At 43.5% G+C, this 18687-nt stretch overlaps 1 protein-coding gene across 10 annotated transcripts in view; it reads left to right on the forward strand.

Annotated features, from left to right (window-relative positions):
* Positions 1 to 1316: 1316 nt before the first annotated feature.
* The window catches only part of LOC117360819 (probable E3 ubiquitin-protein ligase MID2), a 651807-nt gene continuing 634436 nt past the window's right edge, over positions 1317 to 18687 (forward strand). For 4 of the 10 annotated variants that reach the window (XM_033945261.1, XM_033945267.1, XM_033945268.1 and 1 more), the window contains exon 1: positions 1768 to 2036. The gene's annotated coding sequence lies outside the window, so the exon portion shown is untranslated. Of the gene's footprint in view, positions 1727 to 1767; positions 2037 to 2108; positions 2195 to 2253; positions 2332 to 2358; positions 2505 to 18687 lie in introns of those variants that run through there. The other 6 variants (XM_033945263.1, XM_033945270.1, XM_033945265.1 and 3 more) reach the window with 6 other exon arrangements.

Below are 18687 nucleotides of genomic sequence, written 5' to 3' on the forward strand. Positions count from 1 at the left end.
GTGATTATGATAAACATACCGAGGGCCTCAAAATAGTACCTGGCAGGCCGCATGTGGCCCCCGGGCCGCGAGTTTGAGACCACTGGTCTACTACTACTATTTATTATTTCTATAGCGCTGAAAGGCATAGTCTTCGTGGGATCAGTAGAGTGGGCAGACTTGATGGGCTATAGCCCTTTTCTGCCGTCATCTTTCTATGTTTCTATGATCTTCCTGCATCTTCTCGCGGCTGCTGACTCTGCTGTGGAACAAGGAAGTGATGTTGGAGGGGGATGGTCCAGCAGCCACGGGGAGGTGCAGGAAGGTCCCGCAATGACTGAATTTAAAGTTAACTGCTGGTTCAGGAAAGCAGCAGTGGCAGAATAGGGCGGAAGGGTCCAGATCCAGTGTGCTGACTGTGCACCCCAGCAGCAGCAGCAGCTGTAAACTTAAATTCAGTCATTGCAGGACCTTCCTGCGGCTGCCGGCTCTACTCTGGAACATATAAGTGACGTTAGAGGGGATGGACTGGCAGCCATGTGGAGGTGCAGGAAGGTCACGTGATTACTGATTTTGAAGTTTACTGCCGCTGCTGCTGGTTTAGGAAAGCAGCAGTGGAAGAGTAGGGTGGGAGGCTCTGGACTCGGTGTGCCGGCTGTGCACCCCTTTAATGCATTCATCCGGGGTGTACCACCCCTCCCACCCCACCCCACCCCTGGTACACCACTGCTTCAGCCCTCAAGAACTTATCCCACAAAGCTACATGGAGAATGTGAAAACCAATCCCACTGACTCTCCTGCTACACCAGCACCACTGGCAGTAATTCTCACTTCTAAGGTGGATAATGCTAAGAGATTAATTTGTCTCAAGTTTGTGGGGGGTAGGTTAATGTACACAACATGCAAAAATGTCTTTAACATAAAGAGGACAAATGCACTGCACAACTCAATCTTGCAATAATCTAAGATAGCTATTTGTCTGAACAGAGGAATTTAGTTCTATTCCTAAAAGATTTAGCATGGTCACAAGGAAAGAATATTTAATTTCAATCTCATTTAAAATACAGCCTTTAAAATTCCACTGAGAGCACCAGATATTTCTTTTTTCTCTTGCTTTTAGCAGAAAGTGGCCATTACAGGAAACCTGCAGCCATGACATTTGCAATGTAACTGAGCTTCTTCAGCTTGACCAAAGCCCGATTTGTTTGTAACCAAAGCCTGTAGCAGTTGAACCTACAAGACTAGTTAAGCCAAGAGAATGGGGGAAAAAAAAGAAGAAGTGATTTTGCTTTTATTTATGTTCACAGTTTGCTTTGCAAGGAGAGGAAGGGGTGTGTGGGGTCAGCCAGCAGTATCTTCAGGTCAGATGAAGGCAGTTCCTTGCTCCGGTTTCCATACGGCTTTCCCGTGGCATTTACACCCTGGGCCGTGCAGATTCTGTTTTCTATTTCCGAAAGCGACCCCTCCTCTTTGTGAAAGGACGGGGGCTGGGTTTCCTGCAATTGTCTGCCTTCTTTTCCCTCTATCTCCCTGGCTGTTTGGGGAGTAGCGTCCAGTTCAGCGCTACGGAGCGGGAATGAAGGAGCAGCTCTCGAATCTCTTTGTTGCTTCTCTCACCTGCGCGTGAAGAGAAAGGGGGGGTAGGAAGGAGTTTGTGCATGGGTTCTCCCTCCTCCTTCAGCCCCCCCCCCCCCGCGGTTGCTCCAAGATGACAGGACGGCGGAAGGCTGGCTGCAGGAATCAGCTGGTAGGTACAACAGGAGAGGAGGCAGGGCTGCTAACCCCACCCACCTATCCAGCCGACAGGGGGGGAGGCGCGCGGCTGGTACTAGAGCAGCCGGAGCTGGGCTCGAGGCGGCGCGTGCTCCCAGCTCCTCAGGGGGCGCAGCGCGGGCTGCTTTCGCTGTGCATGTGCGCTGAGCCGGGCATCGGGGCTTTGTCCGGGCTCGGCGAGTAGGAGGAGGCGAGCCAGAATCTGGGATCGGGCTGTGGCTCGGAGGCGTGAGGAGGTTCCCCCCCCCCCCCGCTGTGGACGCGACCGGATGGGAAAGTTCTGGGTAAAGACGAATCTTGATTCCGTTCCTTCCTGCTTAAACCCATCTGCCCGCACTTCTGGAACTTGTGTCCCGCTGGCCCCGGCCGTTGCTGCGTGTGTACGATTTCATTCTGGATGCTCTCCCTGGCTGGATCGAGTCCGTTTCCCATGCTGTTAAAAGTAAAAAAAAAAAGCCGGCCCAGAAGTGTTGACGGAATTTGTTTCTACTATTTTGAACGAGGAGGGAATCGGTTTCAGGCAGGGTTAGGAGAACTTCATGTGCAGAAATGGCCAGCCCTCCACAGGAATCCTGACAGGTTGCCTTTCCTTAAAGTGAATATGGTTTCCTTTCACGTGAAGTTGCTGCCATTGCTAAGAATGAGTGTACGCTGCACAACGTGCTTGGAATCCGGCTCGACCTGAGCCTGAATAGCAAGGAAGAGAGTGTTTGCTGGTGTGCATCCAGTTTCTCCCTTTTAGCGAAATCCAAGTCAGTTTAATGCACATCTGTTGCAAAGCCTAGTTTCTCTTTTAATGTGACCGGGTTAACCATGTGCTTAGCAACCTGCAGATTCACTGTACCATCTTTCAGAGCAGGGTTAATGACCTATTGTAATTTTCTAGTACATGCTTAGCCGTCCAGACAGGTTAACATACCCCCCCCCAAAAAAAAAATAAGTATTTGTACCAAGCTGTCAGGTAAAAAATATACAGGCGTAGTATGTTTAAACCGAAATTATTTTTGCTATAGTTTCTGTACTGCACATGCAGTTCCTTTCTTGTTTTGTTTACTGTGTGTGGGGGTGGGGGAGGGGAGGGTTGACAAGGGGCGACGCCGTCATGCGCCGTCCCTGCGTTTGCTACCTGTGTTATAGTTGTCTGTGGGATTCAGTGGGCAAGAAGGGAAGGATTTTGCACAGTCAGAATATAGCGTGACAAATGAATGAAGATTTTATTAAGCGTTATTCAGGTTCCTTGGAAAAGTCCCGTGAAGCGAAGCCGTCAGAAAACAATAGGGCTTTTGTGATTCTATCTGCTTTTTGCTTGTCTGAAATCACTCTTTTGTTTGCAGAGAGCGGTTTAACATTATTTTTTTACTTTTAAATTTTTTTAAAAATTACTATACATTTAATAGTTTGTTCAGTGTTGCATTTTCCTTTTTTCTACAAACACAAAATTGAGTTAATACCCGCACTGAGAATCCCAGTACTGCAATTTCAGGGCTTCCTTGAAATTTCAACACATTAAATGAATCCTCTCAAATAATTTACTCAGGAATATATGCTGACCTACATATCACCTTTAAAATGAGAACCTTAACTTCTACCACTGAATCTCTCAGAACAAATTGCTTTTTTTTTTTTTTTAAAAAAAAAAAGGATGTTTGATACTTGGAATTTTGTTTTTTTGTGTAAAATAGATCAACTGAATTCATTTTTAATCATTTCTGAATGAGATAGATGTTTTAAAAGGCACACGAGTTTTGCGTTTGACAAATTAAGATTCATTCATGATTGCCTAGCATTGTTGTAATGGGAAACTTATCTCCTCAATGCGTGCCGCGCCTCTTTTATGTCACAGAAAATGAATCATTTGGATAGGCTTTATAGTCTCATTTTCGTGGGCTGAATGTAGTGATGGATGCAGCGCACTGGAAAATGGGTTCCGGGTGTGCGTTGAACGTGTGCGGTGGGACAGCGAGGATGTCTCCACTCTACTGCTAGAGGAATAGAAATCTGCTCTGGAGAAAAGTGGATTTTTGTTTCCTTGCAGGTTTTCACTGCTGCTTGAGAGTGAACCCCTCCCCCTGCCCCCTCCTTTCCAAGGCTAATTATGTTGATTCTTGTTATAGTGGTGTGGGCTATCCTCCCTTGGACTTTAAATGAAGTGAATAATGCTCATGCTATGGTGTAGGCAGCCCTGCTGTCGGTTATGTTGTAATGTTTTGCAAAGATATACAGTATAGCTGGAGCTGCCTCTTAAATGCAATCATTATTATTGTTGTGCTGCAAGTTTAGAGTGTCTCGGGTACCCTCCATGCTTCTTGCTGGATCCTCCCAGGGAACTGCTCACAGAGCTTTTGCCTTCTGATAATTCCCAGTAGGAACCATAAGTCTGGCACATGCTTTATGGAGGAATATAGCTTTAAAAGTAAAAGTTTATTTTTTAAAGCACTTCGCAGTGGTTTAGTAGTACTGTGAGAGATATACTTTCAGATCCACTCCAAGGGTAGGCAATTCTGGTCCTCGAGAGCCGGAGCCAGGTCAGGTTTTCAGGATCGCCACCATGAATATATACAAGATGGATTTGCATGCACTGCCTCCTTGAGATGCAAATCTATCTCATGCATATTTATTGTGGATATCCTGAAAACCTGACCTGGTTCCGGCACTCGAGGACCGGAATTGCCTACCCCTGCACTAGACCTGCTTTAACCCAGGGGTAGGGAACTCCGCTCCTCGAGAGCCGAATTCCAGTCGGGTTTTCAGGATTTCCCCAATGAATATGCATGAGATCTATTTGCATGCACTGCTTTCAATGCATATTCATTGGGGAAATCCTGAAAACTCGACTGGAATACGGCTCTCGAGGACCGGAGTTCCCTACCCCTGCTTTAACCCCTCATCTCCCCTTAACAAAACCGTAGCGTGGTGTTTAGCGCTGGCCGTTGCAGTAACAGCGTCTGACGCTCATAGACTCCCCCCCTTTACAAAACTGTAGCGTGTTTTTTTAGCACCGGCCGCGGTGGTAACAATTCCGATGCTCGTAGAATTTCTATGAGCGTCAGAGCTATTATCGCCGCAGCCGGCACTAAAAACGTGTTATGGTTTTCTAAAAGGGGGGAGAATTCCTATGAGCATCAGAGCTGTTACTGCCACAGCCAGCGCTAAAAACCGTGCTACGGTTTTGTAAAAGTGTCTCCTGGTTTGAGTGGGATTAAAACTAACAAGCTTTGCATTTTTATTGTCAGTCTGCTGGGCCATGCAGATTTGTTTAGATGAAAGATCTATAGACCTTAATGGAATGGAAACTGAAAATTTGTGTTCATCACTTTGCACGATTTGGGTTTATGGCTATTCTGACCCAGTAACAAGATGATTCTCATGTGCATACCTTGCTCTCCAAGATACTTACCCCCTTTTTTACTAAGGTGTGCTAACTAATCGGATTAGTGTGCGCTAAACGCTAATGCGTCCATAGACTAACATGTTAGCGTTTAACGCACACTAATTGGTTAGCGTACCTTAGTAAAAGAGGGCCTTAGTTTTGTTATCTAGCAACTGGGCTGAGCCTTGATATCAGCTTTTTAGCTCTGTGTTTCTGAACTTGCCTACATCATGGTACTGGCAGCATATAAATTACCCCCTTTCTTGCAAATGGAGGTCTCTAAGTGCCGAAGATAAAGAGCTAATTTTTGTATTTTGACGTCACTGGATGCAGTGTTCATAATGTCTCCAATGCAGAGCAAGCGCTTATGATTTCATGTGTGCGCGTTTTTAAATAAATCTTTTTATTTATCAATTTTAGTGTACAATCAAGTATAAACTTGACTAGAAATAAGGCAGTCTACTATAATAAAACGATAAGCGTGCAGGTGCACTCCTACCTGTGTGTTCCGTGATCCGTATGTTCATGGCAGGCAGGAGTGCGCATGCGTGCATAAAACGGTCCCTGCGGTCTTGTCGGCTCCCCCCTCACTCACAGTAGGTAATTTCTTCATCGGCAACCCCCCCTCGCACTCCTCCTCGAAGCACCCAAACCCCCGTTGACCCTCCCATCGCGGTCTGACCCTCACATCCCTACCCGCCGTCTGACCGGCTCACTTAGTCCCTTGCTGCCCCCCTTCCCTTCCCGCGGTCCCGACAAACCTGCCAACTCCAGCAGCGTCCGCAGCACTCTACACATGCTGCTTTGGGGCCTTCTACTGCCCTGATTTTCTCTGCTGCGTCTGATGATGTCATCAAGGATGTGTCAGAGTAAATCAGGGCAGTAGAAGACCCCGAAGCAGCGTTTGTAGAGTGCTGCTGGAGTCGGCAGGTTTGTTGGGAACGTGGGAAGGGAAGTGGGGGGGAGGGCGGCAAGGGACTAAGAGAGCCGGCCAGACCGCGGGGAAGGGAAAGGGGGGTAGGGTAAAACGCTGCTGCTGCACAGGGAAGTGGTGTGGGAGGATGGAAATGGAGGGGGAGGGAATGCTGCTGCACAGGGAAGTGGAGGGGGGAGCGAAATGCTTTTGCTGCTGCACAGAGAAGTGGGGTGGGGGGAGAGAAATGCTGCTGCTGCTGCTGCACAGAAAAATGGAGGGGGAGGGAGAGAAGGAAAGACAGACAGTGGGAGGGAGGGAGATAGAAAGAAAAGAAGAAAGACACAAGGGCAGGGAGAGACATAGAAAGAGAGACAGACAGACAGAAAGACAGTGAGAGGGAGAGAGAAAGAAAGAAAGACAGACATATATTCTAGTACCCGTTAATGTAATGGGCTTAAATACTAGTATACAAATAAGGGAAACCTCAATAAATCGGAATACCAAAGAACAGAGATCAAAAACAAAAGGAGGACCAAGGGAAAGCCTTCAGGAGCAGGAAGAAATGGGAAGCAAAATATAAAAATGAAAACTAGTATTTGAAGAAGGGCCCTAAAACCATAGCACAGGTTAGGAGAGAATTAATTAAACATCTGCGCAAAATGCCATCCAAAATAGTCCTAACCTCCTCTTCTATGAAACCGCGCTAGTGATTTTTAGCGCAGAGAGCCATGTTGAATGGCCCACGCTGCTCCAGACACTCATAGGAAGTCAATAAGCGTCGGGAGCAGCGTGGGCCATTCAGCGCGGCTCTCTGCGCTAAAAACCATAGAAGAGGGGGTTAGTTTCAGACATATTTAGCTATTAGAAATGCCACCACACATTTCCAAGGAATAGGTAGTTAAAAAAAAAAAAAGACAGTACCACAAAAAGTGGCACAAACATCCCACATAAATATGAAGTAAAGAGAAAACAAGTGGGAGTGATGAGATGTTTTCCACAGCGAATCTTTATTATAAGTAAAGACTCGATGTTGCAGGCGTTTTGGTACTATAACAATACCTTCTTCAGGAGTCTGTAACAAACAAAAAACATTCACATTATAAATACACATTAAAAACAAAAGACAAAAATACAAATATAATTTTTAAAAATCCCACTATGGAAACATACTAAAGTGAACGGCAACATCATATGTTGTGGTTAGGTGCCATCGACTCGTGTTTGAATCCTAGTGACTTGATGAAAAAGAAATTACTATAAAAATCACTATAAAAACACAAATATATAAAACTAAAGCATAGGGGTCCTTTTACTAAGGCGCGCTAGCTGTTTAGCGCACGCTAACGTGTCCATAGGATATAATGGACACGTTAGCGTTTAGCGCGTCTTAGTAAAAAGACCCCATTGTTTAAATTAGACGGGAAAAAGAGGCATTAATTGAAAGACCTCCTGGCACATAGCAATAAGTCTCTCCCTCTGGTTCCTGTGAGGATCTGCAGAGTTTGGAAAATATCCAAACTTTCTCTCTCAGAAATTTCATGTCTTCATTGAAAAAAGAGAAGGGGTAAAACGCGGACCTCACGGATCTGACGGACCTCGCGGATCTAAACCCGTACATCCTTAAAAATCTGAGGTCCGTGCTACTTGTAGTTTCTGGCTCTGACAGACCTCAATGACAATTTAGCGCTGACGGATCCGTCTCAGCATAGGGAGGGAAAAGTATTAGGATCCATCAGCGCTAAAATGTCATTGAGGTCTGTCAGAGCCGCAGGACCTCAGATTTTTAAATTTACTGGGGCTGCAGGAAACTGGTTTAAAGGATTCGTTTTAGAGCCACTCCAGCACTAGTTTCTGGCTCTCACAGACCTCAGTAACATTTTAGCGCTGACAGATCCTAATACTTTTCCCTCCCTATGCTGAGACGGTTCCGTCAGCGCTAAATTGTTATCGATGTCTGTCATAGCCAGAAACTAACTACAAGTGGCACGGACCTCAGATTTTTAAGGACGTGCGGGTTTAGATCCACGAGGTCCGTCAGGTCCGTGAGGTCTGCGTTTTACCCCTTCCCTTGAAAAAAGAAAATACCTGATCTCCATACATGGGGAATATAAAGGAGACTAGGTAAGTTGCTATCCTAATGGCTGTAGTTCTAGCTCCAAATTCCTTCAGAATTCCAGTAACTTCCTAACTACAGTATCTGTAGATACATTGCCAGGTGGTAAGAAAAAAGTCTTTTAAATAGGTTCAAGTGCAGCAGCTTCCGCTTGGAGTTCTCATGTAGGTACTTGACATTAAGAAAGTATAAAGCACTCATCTGATTTTCTAATTTCCAATTAACTGAGAACTTATTTTGGATCAAATATGCTTGAACAGATGACAAAGACTGCTCTCTAGATTCCAGAGTCTGACTTGAGTCCTGCTTTCTCCCAGGGTAAGTGTTTGAGACCATAGAGCATTTTGGTTTTCCAAGCACACAGTAAGATGAGCAGAAACTGCCTTCTCCAGAAAGGGCACCACAAATAAAGACTAATGTGATAAGGGCATGCCGCTGTGGAGAGGGCCTGTGCTGAATGTTATCGAAAATGTTCATGAATAATAGATGAACCCAGGGGTACTTATTCCAACATCCAAAAAGGCTTGAGTCCCAGCTGCCTCCAGAAGTCAGCCCCATTGGCTACAGCAGCACCCATTGAGATTAAGGCGAAGCTGTCAGTATTCCACCATTTGTCCAACAACGCACTTCTTGGTCAACCAGCACAGCTAGGTCCTGGCAGAAGTACCTGATGCCTAACTACTACAGCTTAATCCACTTATCAGGGCTGAGAGAAACATTGTTCTCAACCAGGAGGGACTTCTTTCACCTTTTCGAACAGCAAGTGCTTCAACTCCTGACTTCATTGACGAAGGTCGGAGTGAGGTTCTCAATTGCGCTGGTCTGCTGGTAAAGTCCTTGAGAGGAGCTGGGAGGAACCTCTTTCAGACAAAAAAAGAAAAAGCTCCCAAGCCAAGACAGAGCAACTCGCATTACTTTTTTCAAGCAACTATCCCTTGTAACTCAGTCTGAAGTGACTTGATCAAGGTCACACGTTGAATTATGGATTCACTAAGCAAAATGATATTTCAGCCTGATTGTAAACATGTCTGGCTACATTGAGGGGAAATATGCTGCAAGTGTCGGATCCAATAGCAAGGTAAAGCAGATCTTCCATATCCAAACTTGGACCCTCTTTTACTAAGCCATGGTAGTGGTTTCTACTGCGGCCCGGGGCGCTAAATGCTCCAATGCGCATAGGAATTCTATGAGCGTTGGAGCAGCATTGAAGCATTTAGCGCTCCAGGACGCGGTGGAAACCTCTACCACGGCTTAGTAAAAGGGGAGGTTGACATCGTATTGGTTTTAAGAAGGGTTTGGACAATTTCCTGGAGGAAAAGTCCATAGTCTTTTATTGAGAAAGACATGGATGCCCTGGATCTGTAGCATGGAATGCTGCTATTCCTTGGGTTTGAGCCAGGTACTAGTGACCTTGATTGGCCACTGTGAGAATGGGCTACTGGGCTTGATGGACCTTTGTTGTGACCCAGTAAAACTATTCTTATGTTCTCAAGATAAACAGATCCTGAAAAGCAGTTGCTTTTCATGGTAATGCATTTGAGTTAGAACAGAATCCTGGTGGAGTACTGCTCTGTTCCAGCATTTTTGTGGCAGGGAAGGGGGCTTTATGGAAAGAGGAGGGCTAGTTAATGCAGATGACTAATCAAGGGAAACAGAGATCAAAATATGTGAATTCTACAGTCAAGCATAGCTGGAGAGTACTTGGAGAACTGACAAGGTTTCATTCTTTTTTTTTCCATATGCTTTTTACCATATGCTTGGAACAGGGAAACTGTCTAGTAAATAATGCCAATTGTGGCTGTGTAGTCTGAGCACTGATGTGAAAAGATTATTGGGCGTTAAACAGTGACTTTGGTCGCTTCTCCTCCTCAGCAGCCAGCCCTGCTTGGGCTTGTTCTTGTTCTGTGGAAAGAATCTGCACGACTTATCTAAAATAGTCATCGGTAGTGTTAAACATGCTGTAATTTTCATCATTAGAGAAGCTCTCTGTGTGCCACACTGTAATTTGCCAGGCAGTTCAGAATACACTTGTGGTTCCCATAAATTGCACCTATGCAGATGCTAAAATTGGGAAATAAGGGGTTACAGTAGTTATGTGATTTTTATGAGTAGGTCTGAAGTGTTAAGGGAGAAGGGATGAAGAACCCTTTCAGAATCCGGTACCAATATTTCTCCTCCTTGCGAGCTTGCCTCACTTTCTGTATTTTTCTTTCAGTTAAGAAATTGTGAAGATGGAGGCATATAAAAATGGGCTATGTCATTGACATTAATATAACTTTGGACCTTCTGGTAACTTAAACATTACATATTGTAAAGGTTGGAAAATTGATGTGATATAGAGTTACTTAAAGCTAGAGCTGGATCTAATAGACCAGAAATATTAAGCTCTTATAATGTCATTTTATATCAACAAAAGCATTAATAAAATAAAATTGGTAAAAAGAGGGAATAAGTTACACATTGATTCTATGGGTGTGATTAGCATGGTGCTCATGGGCCATTAGAGAGGAGCCATCTTGTTTGTTTGTTGAATCGGAATGTTTTAGGTGGTAGGTTGGTCTGGGGAATGTTTTAGATCAGCAGTCTCAAACTCAAACCCTTTGCAGGGCCACATTTTGGATTTGTAGGTACTTGGAGGGCCACAGAAAAAAAATAGTTAATGTCTTATTAAAGACATGACAACTTTGCATGAGGTAAGTACTTACAAATCCAAAATGTGGATTATCTGAAATCTAAAATTATCAGAAACAAGGAAATATTTATAAACTATAATTTATAAATCTTTCCTTAATTGCTTTTGATAATTTCAGCTATACAAAGCTGAAAGCAGTGCAACATGCAGAAAGTGAAAAATTATTTAAGTATCAACTACAAGAGACAAGATTTTAGACCAACTATTTTGAGGCCCTCAGTATTATAAAGAACTAGCTGATGCCCTGGCGTTGCACGGGTATTTAATTATAGCAATAACACTGTAAATGGATTTAAATAAAGATACTTTATAGTGGTGAATGAAATAATTTTGTTACAGCTTTATAAAAAGTAAAATATTCAAAGTATAATGTGAAATATTTGACAAAATGAATACAATTCAACTAACACAAAAATTGATTATAAACAACATTTTTAGTTTCACCTCCAGGAGCAAGAACATATACATTCTTGGGTGAACCCACCCTTCCCACGTGTGCAGGTGGGCCGCGAGACCCCCAGAACATATCACCCCAGGTAGTGAGGGATCTGCATACCAAGTTTCGTTCAAATCGGTCCCACAGCTTCTTACATTTTTTCCATTGACTTGAATGGGTGAAATCTGATTTTCTGTTTGTAGCTCCGCCCACGTGTGCTGGTGGGCCGCGAGACCCCCAGAACATATCACCCCAGGTAGTGAGGGATCTGCATACCAAGTTTCGTTCAAATCGGTCACACAGCTTTGTACATTTTTTCCAATGACTTGAATGGGTGAAATCTGATTTTCTGTTTGTAGCTCCGCCCGGGTGTGCAGGTTGGCCGCGATACCCCCAGAACATATCACCCCAGATAGTGAGGGATCTGCATACCAAGTTTCGTTCAAATCGGGCAAGCCGTTTTTGCGTTGGCAGCTGTTTTACATTTTTTCCATTGACATGAATGGGTGAAATCTGATTTTATGTTTGTAGCTCCACCCACATGTGCAGGTGGGCCGTGAGACCCCCAGAACATATCATCCCGGGTAGTGAGGGATCTGCATACCAAGTTTCGTTCAAATCGGTCAAGCCGTTTTTGCGTGATCGCGGCACATACATACATACATCCGATTTTATATATATATATATATATATATTTATATTCTACACTACATGGAACAGACAGGTTGCCTGTACTTGCAGATTTTAAAATGAAGTCTACATTTTCACAAGCAGTTATCTGAGGAAGGTACTTCAGTGGTCTCCAACACGTGGCTCCTGGGTCACATTTGGCCTCTGAAGTCCTCCATGGAAGCCCTCAGACAGTTGACTGAAATGGTCTTCAAATCCTGTAAGTGCATTAATTTCAATCTGGTCCACTTGATTTGTAACTGCAAACAGTTTCTTAGGTGTGTTACTCAGGTATCTCATTTATGGAATTTGCTACTATTGACAATCCAAAATAAAGTGAGTTTTCAAAATTTATCCTTGAAGTGTCATAGAATCAATATTAGTATTAATTTTAAAGGTTTAATGCCAAGTCTGAACAAGCAGGTCAGGTGATTTACAAAATTAGTAGTTGGTGAAAGCTTGGAATCTTTTGGTGGCCTTCAGAGGCTTTTCATTTTACACTGTGGCCCTTTACATGAAGTTGCTGCCACTGTACTACAGTCTCTGAAGTATGCTGGCAATAGATGTGCAGCCACTACCAGAGTGGAAAACTAGGATTGGTACCTACTCAACAGGATTGGCTTGAGATGAGTGTTGAAAGAAAGTTGTTATTCATTTACTTTTGGGTGCAGTGAAGTCTGAGGGCCTTGTCCAAGGCTAGACAGATACTCTGGCAGAGCTGGGTTTGCGCTATTAGTTCTGCTCAGCTCACTGCCTTTTCCTCCCACGGTCATGGTACATTAGCTTTCCAGCCCCCATAGGCCTCTTCATCTGCTGCCTCTCCTCAGCTATCCCAGTTGTTCTTACAATGCACAGACTGTGTAAGTTTGATTAATGAGAAAAGTCCCCAGAAGGGAAGCAAAAGGCACTCTTTATTGATCCAGCCGTTAGCTTATCTTTAGATCTGTTTATTCACTTATTTTTTTCTGCTGGCATCAACAGGCTTTGAGGTTTACCACAGTATTGCAGGGGAGTTGAAAACATTGAACAATGTTAATAATCATCTTGAAGTACTAAGACCATACGCGGAGAACTTTGCCAGGAAGGAATCATGGGCCTTGTGGAAGAGCTGTCAGCAATACCACAGGAATGAGATCCTTGGCTCTAAATCCTGGATGAGAGGTGGAATGTTGCATCTGACTCAAATACAGAATGCTGCTGGCTTCCTGTTTTTCAAAGTTTGGCTGTTTCTGCAGCATCTTGGGAAGTCAGACTCCTTTGCTGAATGTGGAGCATGCATGTTTTAATTTTTAGCCTGGAATTTGCAAACTGGTACTCGGTCTTCTTTAGTCTCACCTCTGAAGCAAAGAACTGCATCAGTGAGTCCATATTCAAACACTCTTTTAAAAATGTTGGTTCTGGCTCTTTTCTTTTGCAAGTGCTGGTGTGGCAATCCTCTGGAGTTTGAAGAACCATTTGCTTCAGAGAGTCTACTTTTGAGGATAATATAGACCTACTTGAGAGGATAATATAGCGTATTTTATTATCTGGCCAAATACAAACGATGAAAAATATTCAACTTGATATGAATAATGGTTATTGAGCTTTAACATAACAATAATAAAAGAAGCAACATGAAATCAGAGATCAAGTGTTGATTTCAGTAGGATTTAGCATGGTAGAGCCCCAGATTATTTGTATTCGAATTTAAATCACTATTTGGCTGAATATGAATAATATATTCGGGGCCCTATTCAAGGCTGAATCAAAATGAATACGAATATTCAGAATAGTCCTAATATGCTTGCATGAGCAAATTTTTAATAGGATGTTTAACTGGACATGTGTTTGCCTATTTTTCAACATATAGTCACATTCAATTTTCAAAAATACAGTGGAACCTTGGTTTACGAGCATAATTCGTTCCAAAAGCATGCTCGTAAACCAAAATACTCGTATATCAAAGCGAGTTCCCCCCCCCCCCGAGGCCAGCGGCGCTGCTCCCCCCCCACTCACAAAGACCCCCCTCCATGCGAACTGGCACCCCCCACCCGGACAACTTAAACTTACCCCCCCCCCCCGGTCTGGCACCGGCACGCAGCCCACAGGACGTGCCGGTGCCGCTAGAAGATCTTCCTGCTTCTGCCGGCCTTGAGCATGCATCTGCGCATGCTCAAGGACTTCTAATTCTCTCTCTCGCCGAGAATCTCGTGATTGAGAGGGAAGTGCCCATACTAGGTGCCCTATGGGGATAATTCTATACAGTAGGCATCAATTACATACATAAATATCAGAATAATGGCAAATAGATACGTATGTGCATACGTGTATGTACAGTAAATGCTGAAATTCCAACTATGCTTTATTCTATAAATACACACATATCTTACATAGTGAGCTTGAAAAAATGAACATGGAAGCACTTAAGGGCTGGTTGTGTAAGCGGTGCCTACTGGGTGTCAATCACGGACAGGTGCTGCTTACAGAATCATGGCTAGCAAGGACCCTTGGTTCTGGAAATGCAGGCCAGGGTTTTACAGGCCTATATTTCCGGCGCTTAGGATCCTTGCAGAATCGTGACCAGTGGTGCCTAGTGACACAAAAGTCTGGCATCATTCCTAAACATGCTCACTTCAAATCTTCGGTGTCACTAGGTACCACTCGGTACCATGGACTTAGGCGCCAATCCTGGAGTGCCTAATTTTTTAAAGTGAGGTTTTATTAGGTTTTTAATGGTGTAACTAATTATCATGCCAATTAAAACTAATTAAAACACTTAAGTTAGGTTCCGGTGGGTGTGATCTAGGTACCTGCTGGCGCCTAACTTTCAGCGACTTTTGAGAATCCGGCCTTTACCACCTCTTACTTTTCCGCTGTCTCTGACTATCCAGCTATCAGCTCTCATTGATGCAACTATCCAGTTAGCAGTGATACGCATATTCAGCTCATTGTTTACCTGCGTCGCAATAAAAAACTGGAACAGCCTCCTCATGGACACAAGATCAGAAACTACCTGGGCTTTAGAAGAAAATTGAAAACATTTCTTTGCAAAAATCACCTTTCAACAGGATGATCCTTTTAGACTTCCCAGGGTTATCCAAGTTCTGACTTCTAAAATCTTGCCTATAACGATTTTCCTGCAAGCTCCCCGTGTGTTGCATGCGCTCTTCCTTGATTGTAAATTGCCGTTATAGCTTTTTCTGCAAGCTATCCAAGTTGTATGGTCTTTCGTTTTGTTGTTAATCGCCTTTAACCTTTAGAGCAGGGGTGTCAAAGTCGGTCCTCGAGGGCCGCAATCCAGTCGGGTTTTCAGGATTTCCCCAATTAATATGCATGAGATCTATGTGCACGCACTGCTTTCAATGCATAGTCATTGGGGAAATCCTGAAAACCCGACTGGATTGTGGCCCTCGAGGACCGACTTTGACACCTGTGCTTTAGAGGGACAGAGCGATCCACAAATCTCAGATTAGATTAGAATAGATCCAGGCCACTAACTAGGTAGCTAACCCAGATTAAATTAGGACAACCAGTGAGAAGTCTGAATATCATTGCTATCTAGCTAACATCCAGCTCTGTCCACAGACCACCTGGCACAGTCTGAATAGTGCCAAAGGTGGTCAGAGGAAATACTCAGCAACAATATCCATTTCATGCTACTGAATATTCCATCGACAGGCATTTATCTAGTTTGCCGCACTGTTGCATTTGTTTCTGATTGCTAGTCTATTTAATAGGTTTTATTTTCAGTTATCCGGGATGTAAATCTGACCACACAATTTGTTGATACCGCATACGGTAAACTTCCGAGTGTTATTTGCAGTGTTGTTTTAAGTTGACTTTTCTTATGCACAAGCTTGAAATAGCAGGACTGATGATCTGTCTTTGTAGTGGAGCTGACAAACATCAAACCAAAGCATTCACTTCTTATCTGAGCTTGCCAGCCAGACCCAAACTCCTAGGGAATTCCAGCAAGAGGAATGTGCTCCACTTCCTCTAAATTCCTGTACAGCTAATTAACACTTAACAACTGCAGGCACTCTTTACAACTGAAGCCAAAGCTCTTCCACTCTTTTTCTTCCCCCATGAGCTGCAGTAAATTACCCAGACTTCTCACCAATATGAGGGAAATTTTCAGAAGCTTGAATTCATTTGACATGGGTAAAAAAGGACTTAACCCTCTTAATTCCATCATAACCTGTTTTAGTGCATTTCATTTCATTTTTATGTATTTATTTCTATTTCTATCCCGTTCTCCCAGAAGCTCAGAACGGGTCACAAGCAGACATTCACAATCATTTGAAAACAGACTATTCATGACAACAATTAGGTTACAGTAGACAATATCATCCATAAAGTTTATAATCTTTAAAATTAATTTATAAATCATGGTTGAATATGTTGATAAGGCTGCCTAGACACCAGACGCTGTCATTCGTAAAGTTTTACATTGCGTCAGCTGATGAGTCCAGGGCGGGCTTAAAATAGGAAGAAGGAAGTAGCAATGCCATTCTCATTGCGTCAAGCATAATAGGTAAGATAGTGGGGTTGAGAGGTTTTAAAGTAAATTAATTTACTAAACAGTTATGTATTGATTGGCTGGGTCAGGAGATTAAGTATTTTCTCTTTTTTTGATTATAGGGAGTGGTAACCTTGAAAAAACCTACTAAAATGTATAGGTGAAACATGTCGGTGTATCTCCCTTATTTTGAATCGAGACCATACAGCTAAGTACTTCTAGTACATATTTATTAAAGCAAAAGTACTTGTAGGACATATTTATTTAAATAATATTAAGTAAAACAGTAAAAAAGTAAAAATATTAAATAAGAGAATAGTGTCCACATAAAGCATGTTCTAATGTTGCCATTAGCGTGCAATCATTTTTTAAAAATTATCTTAGCATTACTTACTGCCACCTATTTTGTAGGCTGTAAGACATAAATTCTTTAAGAGATGCCTAAATAAATAGGCATCTAACTTACTCCCCTTTTACTAAGCTGCAGTAGAGGTTTCTACCATGGCCTGGAGCGCTAAATGCTCCGATGCCGCTCAGACGCTCATAGGAATTCTATGACCGTCAGAGCGGAGGCGCAGCATTTAGCGCTCCGGGTCATGGTAGAAACTTCTGTCGCAGCTTAGTAAAAGAGGGCCTTAACTAGTAAATTGGTTTCAATTATGAGCTTTTGCTGGTTATGCCTCGCTCTGTACAGTGCTTTGCTGGTTATGCCTCGCTATAACCAGTGCTTTGTCACACTGTTTGTCGCCTTTAGATCCTTGGACACTATCACCCCAAGGTCCCTCTCGCCTCCTAGATTTCTGTTCCCCCAAGTGTATGACTCTGCACTTCCTTGCATTGAATTAGACCATTCTTCAAATTTTTGAAGATCCGTTTTCATGTTTTACATGCCCTCTGGGAGTATCCACTCTGTTATAAACCTTGGTATCATCCTCAAAAATAACAAATCTTACCTTCTAACCCTTCTGCGATGTCGCTCACATAAGAACATAAGTAGTGCCTCTGCTGGGTCACACCAGAGGTCCATCATGCCCAACAGTCCGCTCACACGACGGCCCATCAGGTCCAGGACCTGTATAATAATCCTCTATCCATACCCTTCTATCCCTTTTTCCTTCAGGAAATTGTCTAATCCCTTCTTGAACCCCAATACCGTACTCTGTCCTATCATGCCCTCTGGGAGCGCATTTCTGGTGTCCACCACCCTTTGGGTGAAGAACTTCCTAGCACTGGTTCTGAATTTGTCCCCTCTTAATTTTTCCGAATGACCTCTCGTTCTTGAAGTTTTTGAAAGTTTGAAGAATCTGTCCCTCTCCACTTTCTCTATGTCCTTCATGATCTTGTAAATCTCTATCATGTCCCCTCTAAGTCTCGGCTTCTCCAGGGAAAAGAGCCCCAGTTTCTCCAGTCTTTCAGCGTATGACAGGTTTTCCATACTTTTGTCGCTCTCTTTCCATACTTTTGTCGCTCTCTTCTGAACCCTCTCGAGTATAGCCATATCCTTCTTAAGGTACAGCGACCAATATTGGACGCAGTATTCCAGGTGTGGGCGCACCATCGCCCGATACAATGGCAGGATAACTTCTTTCGTTCTGGTTGTAATACCTTTCTTGATAATACCTAGCATTCTATTCGCCTTCTTAGCGGCCGCTGTGCACTGTCGGCTTCATTGTCTTGTCCACTATTACCCCTAAGTCACTTCAATTTTTGTTTTGGTCTGTTTGTTTTAGCCTGGATCAGAATGATGTTAAATATTTGAATTGATTTAGGCTTACCTTTTAAAGCACTCTTCTGCATGGTTTTCTTTCTCTGCTCTTTCAGATGTGGCTACAGAGGGGGATATATGGAAGTGCTAAATTTGCACCCAGATATACAAGGACAGCTAGTGAAGATGCTCTCTGTTCGCCTCTGTCATCCAGTCTCAGGCCAGGCAGCTGCGGATGTTATGGTGAATCCTCCCACTCCTAAGGAGAGTCATATGAACAGTTTATTAGGGTCAGTCTTACAAAAGTCATTTCATCTCTCTCATTCCTACTTTCAGTAGAATTTTCCAACATTCTCCAATATGTACTCTCACTCAATAACAGCCTTCCCATCGTATAGTTGTACTTCGGGTTTCTGTTTCCTATATGCAAGACCTTACATTTCTCTACATTGAACTTCATCTGCCATCTTGTCGCCCACTCTCCTAGTTTGTTCAGGTCCCTTTGTAGATCTTCGCAGTCCTCTTTAGTCTTAGCC

The sequence above is a fragment of the Geotrypetes seraphini genome, chromosome 5, assembly GCF_902459505.1.
Source record: "Geotrypetes seraphini chromosome 5, aGeoSer1.1, whole genome shotgun sequence".
NCBI classification, from domain to species: domain Eukaryota; kingdom Metazoa; phylum Chordata; class Amphibia; order Gymnophiona; family Dermophiidae; genus Geotrypetes; species Geotrypetes seraphini.